This window comes from Sphaeramia orbicularis, unplaced genomic scaffold (genome assembly GCF_902148855.1).
Source record: "Sphaeramia orbicularis unplaced genomic scaffold, fSphaOr1.1, whole genome shotgun sequence".
NCBI classification, from domain to species: Eukaryota; Metazoa; Chordata; class Actinopteri; order Kurtiformes; family Apogonidae; genus Sphaeramia; species Sphaeramia orbicularis.
The window spans coordinates 1,534-23,157 of record NW_021941578.1 but is presented as its reverse complement, the minus strand read 5'-3'; the positions used below and the strand labels follow the sequence as shown (position 1 = coordinate 23,157).

At 40.2% G+C, this 21,624-nt stretch overlaps 1 pseudogene; it reads left to right on the top strand.

Moving 5' to 3' along the window:
- LOC115416242 (ADAMTS-like protein 2) overlaps positions 1-19,719 on the top strand; it is a 40,976-nt pseudogene extending 21,257 nt beyond the window's left edge.
- Positions 19,720-21,624: the final 1,905 nt, after the last annotated feature.

Here is a 21,624-nt window from a genome sequence, read left to right as displayed (position 1 = left end):
TATCCTCAGTGCAATGCCTTCTATCTTATTTATCTTATTTGTATGTTTGATATGTTTTCCAGCCATGTCCCGGCCCAGTGTAAGCTTTAAACAGCACCAGTGTTCCCAGTTCAACTCTAAAGCCTTTGGGAGACGGTACTATCAGTGGATACCTTTGTATCCAGGTAAGAGATTAGTCAGTACTATTAGTCCATATTCTGGCTGTCTTTGTGTTTATATACAATACTTGTCAACATTTTCCACAGGAAGCTTTTCAAAAACAAAAATGATTCATGAAACTGAAGTTAAAAGTCTACATAAGTTATAATATTTATTCAAGTTGTAAAACTGTTCCTATAGAACAGGGGTGTCAAACTCATTTTAGTTCAGGGGCTACATTCAGCTAAATTTCATCTGCTGTGGACTGAACCAGTAAAATTATAACATAATAATATAGAAATAATGTCAACTCCAAACTTTTGACTATGTTTTCGAGCAAAAAATAAATTTACATGATGAAAAGGTTTACATCTACAAATCATCCTTTCAAAGATGTGAATAACATGAACAAACTGAAAAATAAATGTAATTTTAACAATATTCTGCCTCAGTTTAGCCTTTACACATGTACATTATAACGTGCAGATCACAGTGGATCTGCAAATACACAAAACATGTAGTAACAGGCAGAATCATGTTAAAATTGTATTTACTTCTCTTAAGACATTTCAGGTTCATATTTTTTCAGGTTATTCACATTTTTTGCGAACTAAATCTTTGTTTTAGTATAAATATATGAAAATATTTACATTTACAAAGAGAAAATTTGGAGTTGTCATTATTTCTTTGTTATTATGATAGTATTTTACTGGTCCTGCCCACTTGAGATTGAATTGTTCTGAATGTGGAACCTGACCTAAAATGATTGTTAACATCTGACTGTAATTTTTGCATTTCACAAATTCATCCCAAGGGCCAGACTGGACCCTTTGGCGGGCCGGTTTTGGCCCCCGGGCCACATGTTTGACACCTGTGCTATAGAGGGACCACATTCACGAGTGGGTTTCACAGCCTCAGTACATCCATTTATCTCAGGTTTATGTGAGGCTCTTTGACAGCTTTTTCTCTTGTTCTCACATCGTTTTCTATGTAGCTGATTATATCAGCATCTCCAATAAGCCATGTGACCTGCAGTGCACCACCATCAGTGGCGAGCGCCAGCTGCTTGTTCCGGCTCATGACGGCACCTTCTGCCGCGACACCAATACCATGGAGTCTGTATAGAAGGGATATGTCAGGTAACCCAAACAAACAAACATGGTTTCTCATATTTATACTGAGGCCCCTTTCTTTATGTCATTTTTTATGTTAAGTGCAAAGATGACAGATGTTGTGTAACTGACAACCAGCTGACCATCAGCTGTAAAGTTCTTCAGGCATTGATCTGCTTTGGTGCAGGAAGGTCAGTGCTGAATAAAAGGGGGTCGAGTTTAGAGAGGTTACATCAAATGCCACTATGAGTGAAACATAATGTAGCACAAAGCTGTTTTTAGAATGCAATTTATGGACCACAGAACATTAATAAACTGTATTAAAATGTGTGTTGACAGGTAATGTTTTCTCTGCATATTTTGTCAAACACAAAATCTCTAAGAGGACATGAGCACAAAGGTCCACAGACATTTACTTTATAGAACAGAAGACTGTGTTTCATGTTGTTTGGAACAGTTTTAAATAGCAACACAAGATTACTTTGTGCAACTGTGTAATCACTCATAAAAAGATGATGTTTTGTTAATGATGCTGCTAATTGGAAATCACACTAAATAATGTTGTCTGTCCTATACACCTATGAACAGGTCATCAGCAGCTATAAGCTTCTTGTAGGTCTGTGTTTGATAAATTCTGAATCTCCAACAACCTGCAACTTAATAATTACACACTTAAAGCTGATTGATAGGTGACGCAGCTCTGCCCTTTCCCATTTAAATGAACAGGAAGCCAGTTTAATTTGGTGTGAATGCAGCCTTAGTATTCTGCTGCTTCTTACCTGTGTCCTCCTGCAGCCTGTAGGTTGTGATGGTGCGCTGTACAGCAGTAAGACAGTAGACAGATGTGGAGTCTGTGGGGGCAACGGGACGTCATGCCAGCGCGTATCTGGATCATACAGGAAGGCACTCACACAGTTAGGTAACACACACACAAACACACATGCAGCAAAGCCAGCTTCCTATTCCAGTCTGTTGTTATGGTTAAAGCCAAATGAACTGGCTTTGAGTCTATTAATAAGTTAAAAAAAACACGGACAGTATGTTGAACCATGATCATGTCTGATATTTTAACCTCTTAAGAATCCATACAAACGTGAAGGCTTTTAAAAGTTGTAATTATTTGTCATCAGGTTACATTTTCATCACCAACATCCCCTTTGGAGCCACTGACATTCAGATCATAGAGAGACACAAGACTGAGAACATCCTGGGTGAGAACCTACAACTTTTTTAAGGTCAATATACTAAATATCAAATCAACAGACTTGCAGAATGTTTCGACTGGAGTTGAATGTCCGGTCATTCAGCAACATCTACATGACTGCTGTGCATCATTCCTGTTTCTACTCCTGCATGTGTCACATCCATCCCATGTTTGGCTGCCTTTATCATACCGCTATAGGAGAGTGTGTGTGAGTTGAGATGAACAGAGATGAGTTGATGTCATGTTATAAATATTTACTCTGGGTTGTAAAGTCTTTGCAACCTATATTGCACAGATGAACCTGAAAGTGTCTTGTGGGTAATTTGGTTAACCGCACCATAACCCAGTCTGTATGTTTGGGTTTTGCTCAGTTTTCAAATCTCCTCCTCCTCCTAATGTCTCTTGTCCTATCTAGCCTTGTCAGATGAAGCGGGTCATTTCTTCTTCAATGGAAACACTGTGTTTGACAACCCACAAAACTTCCATGTGGCCGGAACAGTTTTTAAATACAGACGCCCTAGCAGTGTGTTCTCTGATGGACTGGAGTACATCATCGCTCAAGGGCCGACTCAGCAAAGCCTTCATGTTATGGTAAAAACACACACATTTATTCTGCTAACAACAAACAGTATGTGTTGTCCCTATTACTTTGTATAGTACTGAAATACTTACTGTGATACTGACTTTCTTCTCTGTACACAGTACTACAACCTCAATGGAAAGCTCCCCCACATCACATATGAGTACACTGTCCCCTTACATCTCATGACACACTACTGTAGATGACATCACTACAGACCCCGCCCAATCACATATTAACTGCACCTACAATGAGGTCAGTGAGGATGTCACAGAGGATCTCACAAGGTCAGCAAACCACAGCAGAGGCGAAGCATCAGGCCCTCATTACAACACTTATCTGGGATCTGAGGACCAGTCAGATGTCCAGCTGCATGAGGAAGAGGAGGATGAGGAGGATGTAGAGTGGGAGATCAGGACCCCCAGTCCTCCCACACCACCAGCCATGTTGGTGTACAGACCAGATGACATCACCAGTCATGTATTCAGCCACAATGATGTGGAGGAGCCTGGGCCTCCTGCACCTGCCAACTACAGTGAGTCCAGACTGATCAAACTGATCACCAACAAGAAAAGCACTCGGAGATCGCAGACCTCTGCCAAGGCAGATCAGTGGGCCCTCGTGGCCCCCCCACCCCCGATCACCACCAAAATTTAATCATTTCTTCCATGTGCCAGTATCAACATTTCCTGAAAATTTCATGAAAATCCGTCCATAACTTTTTGAGTTATCTTTCTAACAAACAAACAAAAACAAACAAACACGCACTCAAACACACAAAGCAAAGCGATCACAATACTTACTGGTGGCGGTAATGAATGCATGAAAACCTAAGACAAGTTACTCAAATGCTTGACAGGAGATTAGTCATCAGTTTCCACAGTTCCTACCGGGTGAAGTGTCTCACTGACCTTCATTGTATTGAGACAAATTCTATTCAAACCTATAGTACTATTTATTCAAGTACTAATGGAAACTACTAAGTGTACATGCATTGTTAAACTGTAGGTCATTTGGGAAGTTATGTAACCACTGATCCTATGGTGGCAAATTTACATATAGATGGTTGACAAATTAAAGGATAAACCTGTTAGGAGTAGTCTCCTTCAGGACAATACACAAGGGGTCAGTGAATGGTTTGATGAGTATAAAAATTAACTGAATAAACACTTGTAGAAGATTTTGCTCCACTGAATTAACACACACGATCTTACTAAAGTACTTTATGGTTTTCCTTTAATTTGTCCCTTCCCTGTGCCTGTGTTAGACATCTTACGCCTGCAGTCAGCCAAAAATCTAGTACTACTGATATATATATATATATAGTAATAATATGGAAATTGGTTTTACCCTGAACGCCATCACAGAATATCCTAACACGATAAATACGACAGATTTGGTTGGATTACTTCTCCCTTGATAACCAACATAGTGGACCCCTAGTGGAAGAATCGATTTCAGCTTCTCCATTATAAGTCATTCAAATGGGGGTGCTTTAGTTGAAAATCAGGTTTTTGGACATAAATCAAGCAGTAATAGAGCGATTTTGATAAAATTGGGTTCATAATGCATCTTACAAATCCATTTTCTTGCTACCATCCAGAGTTCATATGGTGTCATTTTCATTCACTAGGTGGAATTTTGGGGAGAAAAATTGGTTCTCTGACCATTATTTTGCCACTATCAGGTCAATGTAGCTCAAATTAAGTTCATATCGATTGTCTGACTATTCTCTTTCTTCATGCCACTACCTTGAGTTTACATGATGTCATATTTGACATCGGGTGGTGTTTTTTTCCAAATGGTCGGCAGAGTAGAGGATTAGGAGGATTTCAGGGATATACCCTTGCTGTCGGCCCCTGACAGCGTAAGCCTCGTTTACAATCATCATGGCATTTAGCTGTATACAGAAGGTGTAATGAACAACAACAGTTTGTATTAGAGCTTGTGTCACTTGTGCCAGGCAAACAAAGCCAAAAATCATCCATTCTGAGGAAAGGTTGTAGTGCAGACAGAATTCAAGCTCATCTAATAGTCTGGGCTGCAAAAAAGTAAGCCTTCATTTCTTGTAGTGATTGTGGATGCAATGCACATGTCATGTCCTGTTTGTTTTTTTAAAAATAATATTCTTTACAAAGGCATCACAATAAAGCACCCATTAGAGGGGTGACTGATGACCAGGGATATTCTTTTCCTCTTTCTAAGAAAAAATGTGTCAGAATGTCATTACAGTGCATTCTGGCAGAACAACATCTGCATCTATGCTCTCTAAACCCACATGGTAATTTGTTAACAGTTTGGCTTCCTCACACATTGATGCTCCTATAAGGATAAAGAACAAAAAGCCATTTTAAATCAATGTTTTGAACTTTGAAGTTGATAAAAAAAAAAAAAAAAACATGTCACATAAAAACACCACATTGAGCAATCTGATGATAAGCACATCTTGTGTATTTAGGTGTGCATTTATGTTAATATATTTTTGTTTCTGTTCACGAAGGGAGTTCCTCTAATTCAGTTGATGAACCATCCACTGCTGATGACAATGCACTACTGCTTCCTTTCCCAGGTAGGAAAGATCAACAATGCTTTCGGAGTCCTCAGTGAGATGTTTATGCTTAAGTATATGATGCACAGGGACAAAACCGACACAAACACCATAAACAGCTTCAACGGTAATATCATTTTAATCTCAGAAATCAAAGTACTGGAGAATAGTTTGACCTGACATGGGTCAGTCTAATCTCTACACTCACTTTTAAAGCTATCATGCAGTCCAATATCTGCAGATTTTCCCAAGATAACTGTGTTGTGGGTATTTCTTGTATGTTTGTATTAAGCTGTTGAACATTTATAGTAGTGACTGTTCAATAGACAGCAATGGCTTCTTTCTTTTCTTATTAACGCATATAGTTTGTTTGTATTGTTTCCCATTCCTCCTTCACTTATGAACTCACACATTCACCTTACAGCTCAGTCTCAAAGTCCATCAGAGTTTAGTCAAAACAATTTCTTTAGATATTTCAGTCTCATCACTGTACTGGATGGACAGACTCATCTGTAGAATTATGCTGGTGTTGGGAGTAGGGATGTAACAATTATCGGTATAACAATAAACCGTGGTAAAATTGCCAACGGTTAGTATTATTGTTTAAATTCTAATTCTCATGATAACCGTGTTTGATTACCGCACTTTTCCGGAGAAAACGCCTATGTAAAGATCTGCTTTTATGTCAAATATTTGAGTATAGTTTTAATTTATTACAATTTTAATTGTATATACCTAATGTTTGGAACCAATATTCACTTTTGAAGTCTGTGAAAAGCTTCATTAAGCATCTTTGTGTTATTATGCAATAAATTATATACATTTTTCAAATTGGATTTTACATATTTTTTTGTTTTTGTCCTTTTATGTTGATATAGTAGGTTAAAGTGAAAAAAAGTAAGCAGATCATATAGATAAAGTTGTGCTGAAAAAAACAGATCCCAAACATGGGTATAGTAAACATTTGTTTATATAGTATAAAGGCAAAATCAGAAGGACTGAAAAACAGACAAAATAGGCTCCGACCACTAAGGGTTAATATTTGAATGTTTCTGCAACAGAAGGTACATTGTGCCTATTATTTATTTATTTTATTTATTTCAAAATACAACTTGGTTAAATTATTTCAGTGTGTGTATTAGTAATTTTTGAACATTTTGAGCACAATTTCAACAAATCCGCGATAATAATGATAGCTGTGAAAATTTTCGTCACAATAACCATGATAGAAATTTTCATATTGTTACATCCCTATTTGGGAGTCAGAAGTACTTTTTGTCTTCACAGGTCAAAGCGTTCACTCTGCTGCTCTGCCAGATGACGCCCCCTATCTGCTGCTAGAAAACCTGCAGCTCAACCAGACACACTCCAACACACACTCCCTTACACAATCCAACACACACTCTGTTTCTGAGTCACACTCACAATCAGAAAGCACAGAGAAGTTATCCACAACAGACACAGACACACTTACAGTTAAGGAAACACAAACTGAAGGCACACACACTCAGACTCACACAGCGCCATCTCGGTCCAGCTGCAGCAGGTTTCTGCTGTCCAGGCAGCCAACACAGAGAGGTATGAAGGAACAGCTGGAGGAAAAACTGGTGCTTATGATGATTATAAAGAACAGAACAATCAGATCAGGTCATGATTGCAGTTTTTTTTTGTGCTTAGGCACTTGTTTAGTATTTTATTTTATATGCAGTCCAAACCACAGGACTTACACCACACCCTGAATAGCAAACAATAAAACTCTTAAATAAAGTTTTTATGCCAGTGAGCATCAACCTGTGTATGGTATGGATGTGTATCCTGAAGATAACATTGACTGACTGATTAATGGATCATATATTTCAAGCATGTGAAAGTAGAAATAAAAGACAAGAATGAGAAAAAGAAACAAAAAAAGTAATGAATGTCAATAGTTTCATGTGAATATACTGTTATTACATAAGGGTTTAAGTTTTTTTTTAGTTTATTTTAATCAAAATGTTCTAACAGTCTTCAAACGTAAAATAAAACAAAAATTAGCCAAATTTTGCCTTTTTTGGGGGTCCAACTATGATAAGGCTTCACATCACATGCGTGTAATCCAGTGTGTGGAAGTGTGTTGTAAATTGCCAACTAAATGGAAATCAGAGAACATGCATTCACTCTGGCACATTTGGTAAATGTATTGAAAACAATGTTTCTGAGTCAAGAAGGTATTTAAGCTGTCAGAAATAATGTAAAATCATTAGGATAAGTCATCCACACAGAGTAAGTGACTGTATAATTTAACCTGTCAAAAATAATTACCTGTCCTTTCAAAGTAGCCATTATTATACATTAGTTGATAAACTGGAAATATCAGGTTTTGGAGTTTCTCTGTCTGGCTCTGTTTCCTTCCAGTAATGACTTTGATGTGGGTCTGGATCCAGACGTTAGTCTGGCAGACATGTATCGCTGGAAGGTTTCTGCGTACGCTCCGTGCAGCTCAACATGTACCACAGGTAAGACACACAAGAACAGGATAAGACGCATCGCTACAGTTGTACCTGTGTTTATCCTGGAATGTAATTTCTAGACTGTTTATGACACTTACTGTGCAGTGGGATTTATGACTTTATTAATTGACTGGTTTCCTCCATTTCATCTATTAGTGTGTTATTTCAGTGCAACCATGCATATATTTATGGCCATTATGTCATATGTTCTTACATATTTTTTCAAATATGAAATTGCATTTTCTTCAGCACAAAGAAATTTCATTGTAAAAAGTAACTGAAATAATTAAAATATGTTTAGTCCTAGACCAGGGCTGTCAAACTCATTTTAGTTCAGTTCCACATACAGCCTGATATGATATAAAGTGGGCCGGACCAGTAAAAATATATAAATAATAGGATAAGAACTTTTGAGTGAAAAAAGTAAAATTCTGTAATAAGAATGTTTACATCTACGAATTGTACTCGAACATAACATGAACAAATACACTACAAACAAAAAGTTAAGGGTATTTCATTTTTTTGGGTCTTTTTTTTGGTCATTTTTGCCATTTGTAAATAAATCTATGGTCATTAAAAAAATGTGTTTCAATTCAATTCACACAAAAAAAGTAAGAAGTGCTGTGCAAGAATCCCAAATGAAAAAAATAGCTCAAAAATTAATAATATCTTTAACTTTTTGTTTGTAGTGTATGAACAACCTGAAAATTCCTTACAAAAGTAAGTGCAATGTTAACAATATTACGCCTTAGTTTATTGTTTATACATGTGAATCACAACTTAGAGATCACAGTGGATCTACAAATACACAAAACAGTTCATAACAGGGAGAATATTATTAAAATTCCACATACTTCTCTTAAGACATTTCAGACGTTCACATTTTTTATAGAAGGCTAGTCTATAAATGTAATGTAACTTTTTTTACACTAAAACAAAGAGAAAAATCTGCAGTTTTCAGAATTTATAGGTTATTATGATATTTTACTGGTCTGATCATTTTTAGATTCAATTGACCTAAAATGATTTTAACATCCTTGACTGTTAATATCTTCAGTGTATTTTTGCCTTTCACAAATTCATCCCAGGGGCCAGATTGGACCCTTTGGCCGGCCAAATTTGGCCCCCAGGCTGCATGTTTGACATCTGTGTCCTAGACCGTTAGATTGCAGTTGTATTGAGTTTATTTCATTTCATACACTCATTAATCCGACTGTATTTTTTGTATTCCCAGGTATCACCACCAGCTACGCCCTGTGTTCGGTATGATGGTACTGAAGTCGATGACAGTTATTGTGACTCTGTGACCAGACCTGAACCCACACATGAGTTCTGCACCGGAAAGGAGTGTCCACCAAGTGATGCTCTGACTGGGATATGAGAAAAATCTGGTGTAAAAATGGTCTTAATATAAGGGTTATCCTACAGGCAGTAGCTTCCTGTCACCTTCATGTATTTATTTACTTCCCTTGTCTCAAAAGTTTCATACAGCAAAATAAATGGAGCATTTGGGTAGGTTTTGAAAATGTCTAACATTAGTGTCAGTACTGAGTGCTGATCATTCTAACTCATTTTGATTCTCTATTATCGTTGATGTGACTCACTTCCACAGGTGGGAAACCAGTGGCTGGAGTGAGTGTTCTCGAACCTGTGGTGAGGGCTTTCAGTATCGGACTGTGCGCTGCTGGAAAATGTGTCACCCGGCTTGGACTCCTCTGTCTACGATTCACTCTGTCTGTCACATGACCTGCACAAACCAGCCAATAGGAAGGTGTGCCTGGGCCAGAGCTGTGGGCCCCAGTGGGAGGTTTCTGAGTGGTCAGAGGTAAACATTTTTCTCACGTTTTTTCCTTCTTATGTCTGTTACTGCTGAGTATACATTGCTGGAGTTTTCAGCTTTAAACCTCTGTGCAATGTGATCCTGTTTATATAAGGTAACTGACACAGAACCCTGGCTCTAAAACTTGAATTTAGTGACCTGTCATAATGAAATACACTGCACTGATGGAGAAAACACTTAAAGTTACTAGCTACTGGCAAATAAACAACAGGCCTTTTATATTTGGTCACTGCATCCTTTGGTAAAAGCATCAAATCTCCAATGATTGACCACAAACCTGTTTTAATGTTAAAGATAAAAGCTACTGTACATCAATACGCCAGTCCCTGATATAAAACACTGTTTCCCATAAAGTTATAAAGCAATTTTACCTCTTCTCATGAAATGATTGTTAATGTGATTTATTCTTGATAGATAAAGTGTAACTGGGGCTCAGTGTGTAATCAGTGCACCAGTTGAAAGGTAATTACTGATGTAGATAAAGAAAAATGTTTGGACAATGTTTAGACGACATATGGATTTATTATAAGGATAACAAATCTGTCCATTTGCAAGGAACAGCAGTAAAGTAGTTGCACAAGGAATCTGAAACATTCACCAGAGATAACCTGGGGATCTGTGCCAGTACAGCTAGCATAGAGTAGCTCTGTAGTTTATCACTGAAGACTTTATTACTAAGTATTTATCTCAATAGAATTAGCTTAATAAGAGGTGGCATGTGTCACTAGAAACAGAGGGAGAGATGCACCTTCTACTAAATATTGGGTCTTCACTTTTGTGGATGTAACTCCTTCAAAGAGGGACAGATGTGACACATTTATATTACATTACATTACATTACATTAGATAGAACTTTATTGACGCCTTGAGTATGTAAGTGGAATTAGAAGATTAAAAAAAAGGAAACGAAAAAAATAACATCAGTAACTATAAAAAAAAACTGTATTAAAACAGGCAGTTGCACGTTAGAAATGCTAGTAGTAATAAATTAATAGATAAATAATAATAATAATAGAAATGATAATAAAAGTAATAAGAGTAATAGTAGTAACAACAATAGAGATCAATAATAATAATGATTACAGTAGTAGTAATAATGATAACAAAAAGTGTAATATAAGTAAGTAATAATAACCAACGTAACAACAACAAAGACATTGCACACATTTTAATTATATCTGTAGTTTTTTTCTGTGTAGATTTCACAGTCTTTGCTGTAGTAATAAAGTTGTCATGTGTCTGTCAGTGTTCAGCTCGCTGTGGCTCTCGCGGCGTTCGGACTCGGGAGGTTCGCTGTTCCATGGAAATGAAATTATGCAACAAGTCCTCTCAGCCAATAGAAAGTCAGCAGTGTGAAGGACCGCCGTGTGACAGACGATGGACGTGTCTGACTGGGGACCTGTGAGTTTAACAGACAGCATCAACAATTATAATTAACAATTATACACATATGGAATGAATTTCCTAAATAGTGCTAATGATTCAATGCATAGTTTACAGGAAAGTAACAGAAAATGACCATATTATGTGTGTGTGTGTGTGTGTATTGTGTGTGTGGTAGTGCTCAGGTGTGTGGCGAAGGGAGGATGGTGCGTGCCGTGATGTGTCGATCATCAGGTGGATGGTGATGTCAGAGGAGCAGTGTGACCAATCACTGCGTCCGCTGGCCATCTACCCCTGTGGGGACAGAGACTGCGCCCCCCACTGGGTCGAACAGGAGTGGCAACAGGTAAAGCAGGGGGACGTAACATTTCGGATGAAATATTATCGTTCCTACTCCACTGCATCTTAGAGGAAAATATTGTTTTTACTCCAATATATTAGTTACTTTATCAGGTTACAGCTTTTCATTCCCTTCGTTTCCGGTTAAACACATACAAATGTGTTTGTTCTGGATGTATGGATAATAAGGCGTTTATGGGTTGAGAAAATGATCCCTATTCTTAAGCTACATAAACTCTACTTTTCCTACATGACTGACATTTCGGATATATTCTCTGTTGAGGACATATCCTCAAATCTGCTGTAAGGACATAAGACATCTATTTCACAGTAGTAGTAGTAATACATTTACGATGCAATAAACTGTAGTAAAATGCATCCTGTCATTTTTTTCTTATTTTGCACTTTGTCCATTTTATACTTTTTTTCTTCTGTTTGCTGTAACTGTGTATTTATTTATGTTTTTAACTGTGTAGTTGTTTTCCTTGTCTTTTATATATTGCACAATGTATTGGTCTGAGCAGACTAATTTCATTGCACCCAACGGTGTATTGATAATAAAGTCTTTTCTGATTCGAATTCAAACCCTGTTGAAACAGACTGACAGTTCACTCTCTGTAGCTGAAAACAGGCCTGTTTTTCAGAGATCATAATGAGCTTTTTTTTAAAGAGATCAGATAACAACAATGCTACAAACACATGATGATCTGATAGACCAGGGCTGTCAAACTCATTTGAGTTCAGTTCCATATTCAGCTAAATTTGATCTCAAGCAGGCCAGACCAGTAAAATAATGACTTAATAACCTATAAATAGTAAGTAAGTAAGTACATTTTATTTATAGAGCACTTTTCACAGACAGAGTCACAAAGTGCTTTATCAATTCAAATCAGAATCAAATTACGTTTACAGAGACCCAACAGAATCCTTCAGGAGCAAACACTTGTGATTGGTGACAGTGGAAGGAAAAAACTTCCCTTTAACAGCAGAAACCTGGAGCAGACCCAGACTCCTGAAGGATGGACTCTGCTGGACCAGTGGGGTTAAAGAGAGAGAGAAAAGGAGGAGAAAAGAGAGAGTGATAGAGATATAGAGAGACTGGGGGGGGGGGGGGGGGTGACACATGGAGTACGTTATGATGAATACATAGAGTGTAATCAGTCTGTGGTGGTCCTGGGTCAGGTGGGAGACTAAAAAGCCTTTTTGAACAGGAGGGTTTGGAGGTGTTTCTTAAAGCTCTGTACAGAGTCCATGGACCGTAGGTGTAGAGGCAGGTCATTCCATAGACGTGGTCCACAGCTTTAACAGACCTGTCACCGCGTGTGCTAAAACAGGTGTGTGGAACCATCAGCAGGTGTGTGGAACCATCAGCAGGTGCGTGGAACCATCAGCAGGTGTGTGGAACCATCAGCAGGTGCTGTCCTGAAGACCTCAAGCTACGAGTCGAGCTGTAGGGCTGGATCAGGGAAGCAATGTATGCAGGGGCCTGGCCATGTAGAGCCCGGAAAGTTAGCAGAAGAATTTTGAAATGAAGACGATATAGAACAGGAGCCAGTGGAGAGATTTAAGGATGGGAGTGATGTGGGTTCTCCTGTTGTGCGGGTCAGGAGCCTTCAGCAGAGTTCTGGACAAAACTGTAGACGGGCCAGCTCCTTCTGTTTAAGCATGTGAACAGGCTGTTGCAGTAGTCTAAGCGAGAAGATACAAAAGCGTGAACGATCATCTGGAGCTCATTTGTGGACACCATAGATCTGAGTTTGGAGATGTTGCGTAGTTGGAAGAAACAGTTTTTCACCAGGTGTTTGGAGTAGAATTCTAAAGACATGTCCTGGTCAAAGATGACACCCAGATTCCTCAGTTTGGTCTTTACCGAGAACTCAGGTCTCCAAGGTGATGTTTGATCCCTGGGATTGCACTATCCGGGGCAATGATGAGGGTCTGTGTTTGACTGGAGTTCAGCTGGAGGCTGTTCTCATTTAGCCACTGCTTCAGCTCTGACAAGCAGATGATTAAGGAACTCAGTTTGTGGGCTCAGAGGAGTTAAAGCAGTACATTTGGATGTCATCTGTGAATAGATGATAGGAGACATCACTATAGTGTTGGATAATGTGGCCAAGTGGGAGGACATAGAGTAAGAATAGCACTGGTCCCAGGACAGAGCCTTGGGGCACACCACACAGTAGATCCGCTGAGTCAGATTGGAAGTTGTTTATTGACACAGTGAAGCTTCTGCCGGTCAGGTAAAGGAGAACCAGTCTAGCACATGACCTGACATCCCTACCAGGTCCCTCAGTCTCTCAATCATTATGGGATGGTCCACTGTGTCAGAGGCCGAGGACAGATCTAGCAGGACCAAGACCGTGGATTTCCCGGAGTCGGCCTCCATCAGGATGTCACTGGACACTTTTAATAGTGTGGTTTCTGTGAGTGGCGTTGTCTAAACCCAGACTGAAAAGTGTCATAGATCTGGTGTGTCTCCAGAAAAGCTGTCAGTTGTTTAGACACTGCCTTCTCAAGGATTTTGGCCAATAGGGGGAGCTTTGAAATGGGCCTGTAGCTTCTGAAGTCTGTGGGGTCCAGTGTGGTTTTCTTTAGTTTAGGTTCTATGATGGCCTGTTTGAAGGAGCTGGGAAACAAACCAGTTGAGAGCGACAGGTTAAAAACTTTGTGACCCATGGTCCAATAGTGTCAAGACACCGACAAGGAGCTTATGGGGAGGAGGTCTGCAGAGTTGGAGGGGTTTCATTTTGGATAAAAGTGCTGAGATGTCCTCCAGTGTCACAGGGTCGAAAGAGGACCAGGTTTGCAGAGGGGGATCAGATAGGGTCAGACGGCCAGAGGGTGGTGGGATATTGTGTTTAATATCCCTGATCTTGTCTGTGAAGAAGTTTAGGAAGTCACTGATGTCAGCTTTACAGAGCACAGGGGCAGCAGGGACAGCAGGGGACACAATGGACTGGACTGTGTCACAGATTACTTTGGGTTTTTTCTTGTTTGTGCCTATAAGTTTGTGGAAGTAGCTGGATCTTGCCTCCTTAATCATTTTATTTAAGAAGGTTATGAGATCTTTAAGATGTAACCTGTGTACCTCCAACTGGGTTGATTTCCAAAGACGCTCAGTTTTGCAACAGGTTCTCCTTAAGTTTAAAATGTTTTCATTTATCCAGGGACAAGACCACTTACCAGTGACATTGGTTTTCAAGGGAGCCACCTGGTCAAGAATGGTCAAAATAATGACAAATCCAAGTTTTTCTTTTTGTTTTAGTAGAAAAAACCCCCAATTAAATTATGAAAATATTTACATTTTACAAAAAAGATGTGAATAACCTGAAAAAACAGAAATTTCATTAGAAAATTAGTGCCATTTTAACAATTTGCCTCGACTTATTATTTATACATGTACATTTACACACAGTGTTATATAAACATTTGGTAACAGGCAGAATATTGTTAAAATTTTGAAGTTTGGAACTAAAATTTGAACAATTTGTACAATATTCCATCTCTTATTATTAACACAACTGCAGATCCCAGTGGATCCATAAATGCACCAAATATTTGGTAACAGGCAGAATATTGTTCAAATTGCACATTTCGGGTTGTTCAACTTTGTTTTTATTTACGTATTTATTTGCGTTTTATTGCGAAAGAATAGTTTTGTAAATGTAAATATTTTCACAGTGTAATGTTATTTTTTCACTTAAATTTTTTTCCACATAATTTTTCACAAAGATAATTTGCAGTTGTCATTATTTATGGGTTATTGTGTTGTTATTTTGACTGTAGATCACACTGGTCTGTATGTGGAACCTGAACCAAAAGGATTTTGGACAACCTGGACTGTTCAGGTTCATTTTTGCACTTTCATCCCGCGGGCCGGAATGGAACCTTTGGCGGGCCAGATTTGGCCCCCAGGCCGCATGTTTGACACCTGAGTGATAGAGTATGTGAGTGTTTTCGATTAAACTACCTAAAAAATACTATATACTAATAGTAAAACATTGACAGGGGCCATTCTAATGCACAATAACTACTTAATTTTTTTACACTTAAAGCACATTTTGCTGATTTTACTTACTTTATTTAGCTTAGCTGATAAGTGCGTGTATTTCCAAAATAAAGGAGTTAAATGTGTGTGTTTGTGTGTTGTCAGTGTAATGCTACATGTGGCCGTGGTGTGCGACAGCGTCAGGTGGTGTGTGCCGGGCTGGAAGGCGGAGTGTTCAAAGAGTTTCCAGACAGCAGCTGTGATCAAACCAACAAACCGGAGACTGCTTCTTCCTGCTTCCAGAGACCCTGCTCCAAATGGTTCACCACATCATGGTCTCAAGTAAGCATCCCACAACGTAGCCATGGTAACGCTTTGAACCCCAGGGCTTTAAAAACCCTCATGACGTTTTGCAGATGCAGCATCATCAGCCTTGTTGTTCTTGATCACCAGTCAGTTGTGAAGGAAAATGAAAGTCCTGTTCCATCCCCCCCACAGTGCAGTAAGACCTGTGGGAGCGGCGTTCAGGTTCGTGAAGTTAAGTGCTACCAGGGGAGGAGCTGGTAACCAGGGGCCACAGCTGCGACTCTACCCTGAAGCCAGACCCCAGACAGGGCTGTGAAATCCAGAGCTGTCCAACAGAAGCCCCAGGTACAAACCACACAGTGCATCCTTTACCCGATTCAGCTGCCTGTGATTTCAGTCTGACACATCAGCACTTTAACCTCTTCATAGTAATTTTCCATTCAGTTCTACATTTTTTCATAAATATATTTGCCTTTTGAATGTTGTACGAGGGCGACACGGTGGTGCAGTGGTTAGCACTCGTGCCTCACAGCAAAAAGGTCCTGGGTTCGATTCCAACACCAGTTGACAGGGGAGTTTGCATGTTCTCCCCATGTCTGTGTGGGTTCTCTCTGGTACTTCTCCTTCCTCCCACCATCCAAACACATGCACTGATAGGTTAATTGGTTAATCTAAATTGCCCATAGGTGTGAATGTGAGAGTGATTGTTTGTCTCTATATGTTCAGTCTGTGATGAACTGGAGACTTGTCCAGGGTGAACCCCGCCTTCGCCCCTATGTAGCTGGGATAGGCTCCAAGCGACCCCCGTGACCCTAGTGAGGATAAAGCGGTTCAGAAAATGAATGAATGAATGAATGAATGTGTACATAAACAAGATAATACACTCTTAAACATTACAACATCAAAACAATCCCTATGGACCCCCCCACCCACCCACCCTCTCAACAGCATCATACTGTCAGTTCAACAAAATATCTGACAGTTACAACTTTAATGTCTACGCAGATAAGTCCATTGTAATTGCAGAAAGCATGTCCAGATCTTGTAAATGTTCTTAACCTTTCCTTTAGCCAGATAAGTCAGTTTTTCCAATACGAGACATTTCTTTAACCCATTGGTTAGATGTAGGTCCTTGAACGTCCTTCCATTCTAAAGAAATCGCACCCTTTAACTTTCAGCAAAAAATTTAACAGGTTCTTTTCCTTCCAGTTACTTTAAGCTGCACAGGGAAGATGTTTAAAAATCTGCACAAATTAATGCACAAACAGAAGTTAATTCATAGACTAGACTTTGTCTAGAAGTTTTGAAACTTAGCATTTAGCATGTAGCATTTGTATAGGCTGTGTAGTCACAGAAATATGACAGTGCTGCTATAAAAATCCCCCCTAAAATGTTACACAATCAAGATACGAAAAACTTTTGCATCTAAATCAGACAGGCACAAACAAATGCAAATGATTTCAACAGTTTCAACATGTCATGCCTAGGATTGTTTCATTATTTTGCTGAATCATTCAGTTTGACCTCAGCGAAACAGAGCATGTGCAGAAGGGAACATGTGGGTTTGAAGAATGGAACACTACTGCATTAGTGATTCTTAATGCAGTATATTACAAGTGCAGGGAGTATCCAAAACCCATTTTGCACTACTGTATATTCAAAATACTCTTAATACATAAGACTAGCAGTATTACTATATATATTTTGTTTACCTGTGGGACAATGTGGAGAGGAGGAGGCTCAGCTGGAGAGATGTGTGGGCCAGGGAAGCACGAAGCCTGAGCTTTACCATCAGGGCTACTTATGATGTCCTTCCAACACCAACCAACCTCCATCGGTGGTTTGGGGAGAACCAGCTTGTACCGTCTGCTCCAGACCACCTCCCTCTGGCACATTCTACTAGGGTACAAGGCCAGTCTCACCCAAGGACGGTCACTTGGCACCACAACCGAGTCGTAAAGAGCCTTGCAGCCACCTTGGAATCTAAACGAGCTGCCATCAACTCCTGCCACTGCCAGCGTCCGATCCCCCATAGTCCGATCCCCCATGGTCCACTGCCTTTGTCTGTGAAGGAGCTAAACCAACAAGGAGCAGCTCTGCACAGGCAGAGAGAAGCCAGCTGTGTTTAGCGGGTGACTGGAAGATGCTGGTGGATATTGGCCAACAGCTGGTGTTTCCTCCAGAGGTTGCCATCACCACCTTAAGACCTGACCTGGTGCTCTGGTCCCCTCCATAAAGAAGGTCTGCATTGTCAAACTCACCGTACCCTGGGAGGATTCTGTGGATGAGGCATATGAAAGGACACCTGCGCTAGGCCGATCTAGCCGCTGAAGTACAACATGGCGGCTGGAACACGGAAGTTCGCCTAGTGGAGGTTGAATGTAGAAGCTTTGTATCAACATCTACCACCAAACTCCTTAGAGACCTAAGAGTAAGGGGCCAGGGCCTGTACAGAGCCATTAAAGCTGCATCAAGGCAGCAGAAAGAAGCAGTCAGTGGCTCTGGATAAAGAGAATGACACCACTTGGGCCCTCAAGTAATAGGTCGGGGTGGGGTGTGGTCGCTCAGGCCTGGCTCGGGGCTGGGGTGCCCTGCTGGGCGTAGGCGTGGGATGCAAGATGGGGGCTGATCACCCTGTAGCTGGCCGCCTCCGGTGAGGGTGTATAGTGTGAATGGCTGAAACACCTTGTTACGCCTCGGCCTAGGGGTTCACCAGGGCGAACATAATAGGCTCAACTTTTGTCCCCTCCCAGCTCCCAAGCACACACGTCAGTCAAAAACTAAAATTCACAATATTTATTATCAGTATTTTGTTCAACAACTAAGGAAGGGTTAGGGGAGGGAGCGGCTAAAACAACAAACAAATCTCTTCTAGTTTAAACTACCTTACCTAATACAAAATAAATGCAAGAAATAAAATACAGAAAACTTACCTAACTACCTACCAAAACAGGAGAAAAGGTGAAACAAAAGAGCCGACCTCCCCTACAAGAAAAAGGATCGAATTTACACAACAAAACTATTTACAATTATATACAATCGAAGTTTTACACAAGCACCGAAGACTGACGGTCACACACACGAACACAGGGTTGGAAGCTGGCAGGAGGCAAGAGCGAGCGAGGACGGAAACTCCAGGGCCATTTTTAAAGGGCCGGCAATCATGCTCCACCAATCAGCAACCTGCAACAGACGACACAAAAGGGCACAGCACACCTACAGGACGGGGGAGAACACACACACTAAACAGAAAATACATACCTATTCATATAAATAGACAAATTATGACCCGGGTCATAACAACCCAATGATCCGGAGGAACACTACTGATGATGCGGCCCCCCCGCTGGCCTAGGGGGCGTCCTGTTCCCTGGGTTGAGCCTGGGCTGGATGCAAGCCTCCTGTTTTATGGGTTCAATTTTCTGACGCTCACCAATGAACTCTTGTACGTGCTTACACAAAGGGTATCAACAACTTATCCTATGTTTTTTGGAAAGTAGACTTTACATTTCAGAGAAAAAGCTAAATTCACCCTAAAATTAACCCTTTTTTTTTTTTTGTTCCAGTGGTGGCCCCGGCAGCGTCAGTGGCAGTAGACTCTCATGTCAGGACAAACCGACGGCCAACTGTGCCCTGGTCCTCAAGGTGAAGCTGTGCTCCCACTGGTACTACAGAAAGGCCTGCTGTCAGTCCTGTAAGGCCCCCAGAGCCTGAGTCCTGAACTGTCACCTCCACCTCAACCACTACGGTCACACTATTCATATTGGTGCTACACAAACGCCTGCTGCTAGCAACGTCAGGCCTCTGACACTGATGTTCAACTCATACCTATGCCCCTTTCACTGGGGTCAAAGGTCAATCTGTGGGTCACTGTCTTTACTCTCTGTCAGTTAATGTCATCCCTTTACTCTCGCTTCATCATTTACAGTAATTCCAGACAATGTGAAGAAAAACGAGGATTAGGATTAGAATTAGACTCACTTCCTGTTCATGTTCTTGTTAATTTGCCTGTTTTTGCACATATCCATCCATGTTGACTTGAGTAACCCCACTATGCTGCTCCTTCACGTCTTTTTATGGTACTATAATCTGTTATAGAGGGAGCACCACCTTCACTCAGTAAATACGGCAGCTTTGTTGTTCATGCAGACTGGACCACTGACCCTTTTGGTCAGGCTGGTCATCTACTGTTCTAAAATATACCAGGACCCATTTCCACTAATTCAGACCAAACCATTTCAGGAGTTTGCACGAAAAACTTTGCAGATAAATTGAAACTGAACTGACCTGTCAACTCCAGGCTGGTTTTATAATATACTTATGTTTTTGTCACTATTTTTGTAGCTCATGTGACACCAAGAAACAGCTAATCAGTAATCATTCCCCAGGTGAAATCCTGTCACAGTATTAGTGTTCCTCTTCCACTTGTTAGAGCTGAATCCAACACATTTACAGACAGTCTCACTGTCTTCATCCATTCTAGAAGAGTAACTATACAGAGTGTGAAACAGTTTTTGGACACTCCCTGCATCTGTATCATAAAAGCTAAGTGGCCTCTGTGTGCATGTGTGTGTGTCTCGGTGTCACACAAATCTGAAAAGAGCTGACAGCTGCAGTTTGGCATACATATGTACTTTTGGTCAAGGAAGACAGTAGCAAAAACAGCAAGTTGATAGGATCAATATTTTGGGAGATGTTAGTTTTTTGGAATACAATAGCCTTACAATCACGTTACTATGGCCAGAACGCTTTGGCAGTGACTGCTGGACAAATACAGGAATACACAACAGCATAAAAACTACCACATCTAGAACCATGGATCCCCACAGGTCAACACATTAGTTTGTGATATATCGATGGCCAGAATACAAAACCTCCTATCTGAAAAAATCACTTTTTTCAGGAAACAAAAAAAATGTTTAGTTTTTTATAGTATGGTCTTTGTTAAAGATATCCAAGCATATTCTACTGTTCTCAGACTCTCTTTCTACTGTATATTAGTGTTAACAATGCATAGTAGGGTGGTCCAACAATCCTGGTAAAAAACTTTTTCAGATAACCTCAATTAGAACCTGCATTGGTTTTGGCATTCAAAGATGATTTAGGAAAAAAAATTGAAAGACGAAGGAGGTGTTTTAGAGGTTGCACAAAGCCTCTACATCAGAGCATGGTTTGAAGCCCCAGCACCAGTGAAAGCTCCTGCAAATGATTTGGCATTCCTTAAAAAGCTGTCACAGTATGAAAATTCAGTCGTCAAGAAGCAGCTTTAACAGCTTTCAAACCATCTGTGGTACTGGAGTGAAGAATTGGTTGTCCTGGCATTCTTTGACTCCAGTGTGACACCAGAGCAGAAGCAGCTGATGGTGGACAACATGATGGAAAATGCAGGTTCTTTGGTTCCACTAAGCGTTGGGATGTCCTTAATCCATCAGATTGTGAAGGGAAGCAGATCAGGGCTTTGTCTCCACCAGCACCATGCGTTTGTTTGAACCTTTGGATCTGCCACAACATTCTGAACAGTTCCTCCTAGACTGGGCTGATGATGCAGACTTTTAGAAGGAGGAGAAAACTGGGCATTCCACTAAAGTTGTCACTGATGTTGCTGAAAGAGGGGCGGAGCTTATTCCAGACTTCAACTGTAGCCGAACAAAAAATGCAGATCACAACAGTACTGGCAACAAGTTGTCAAAGAACACA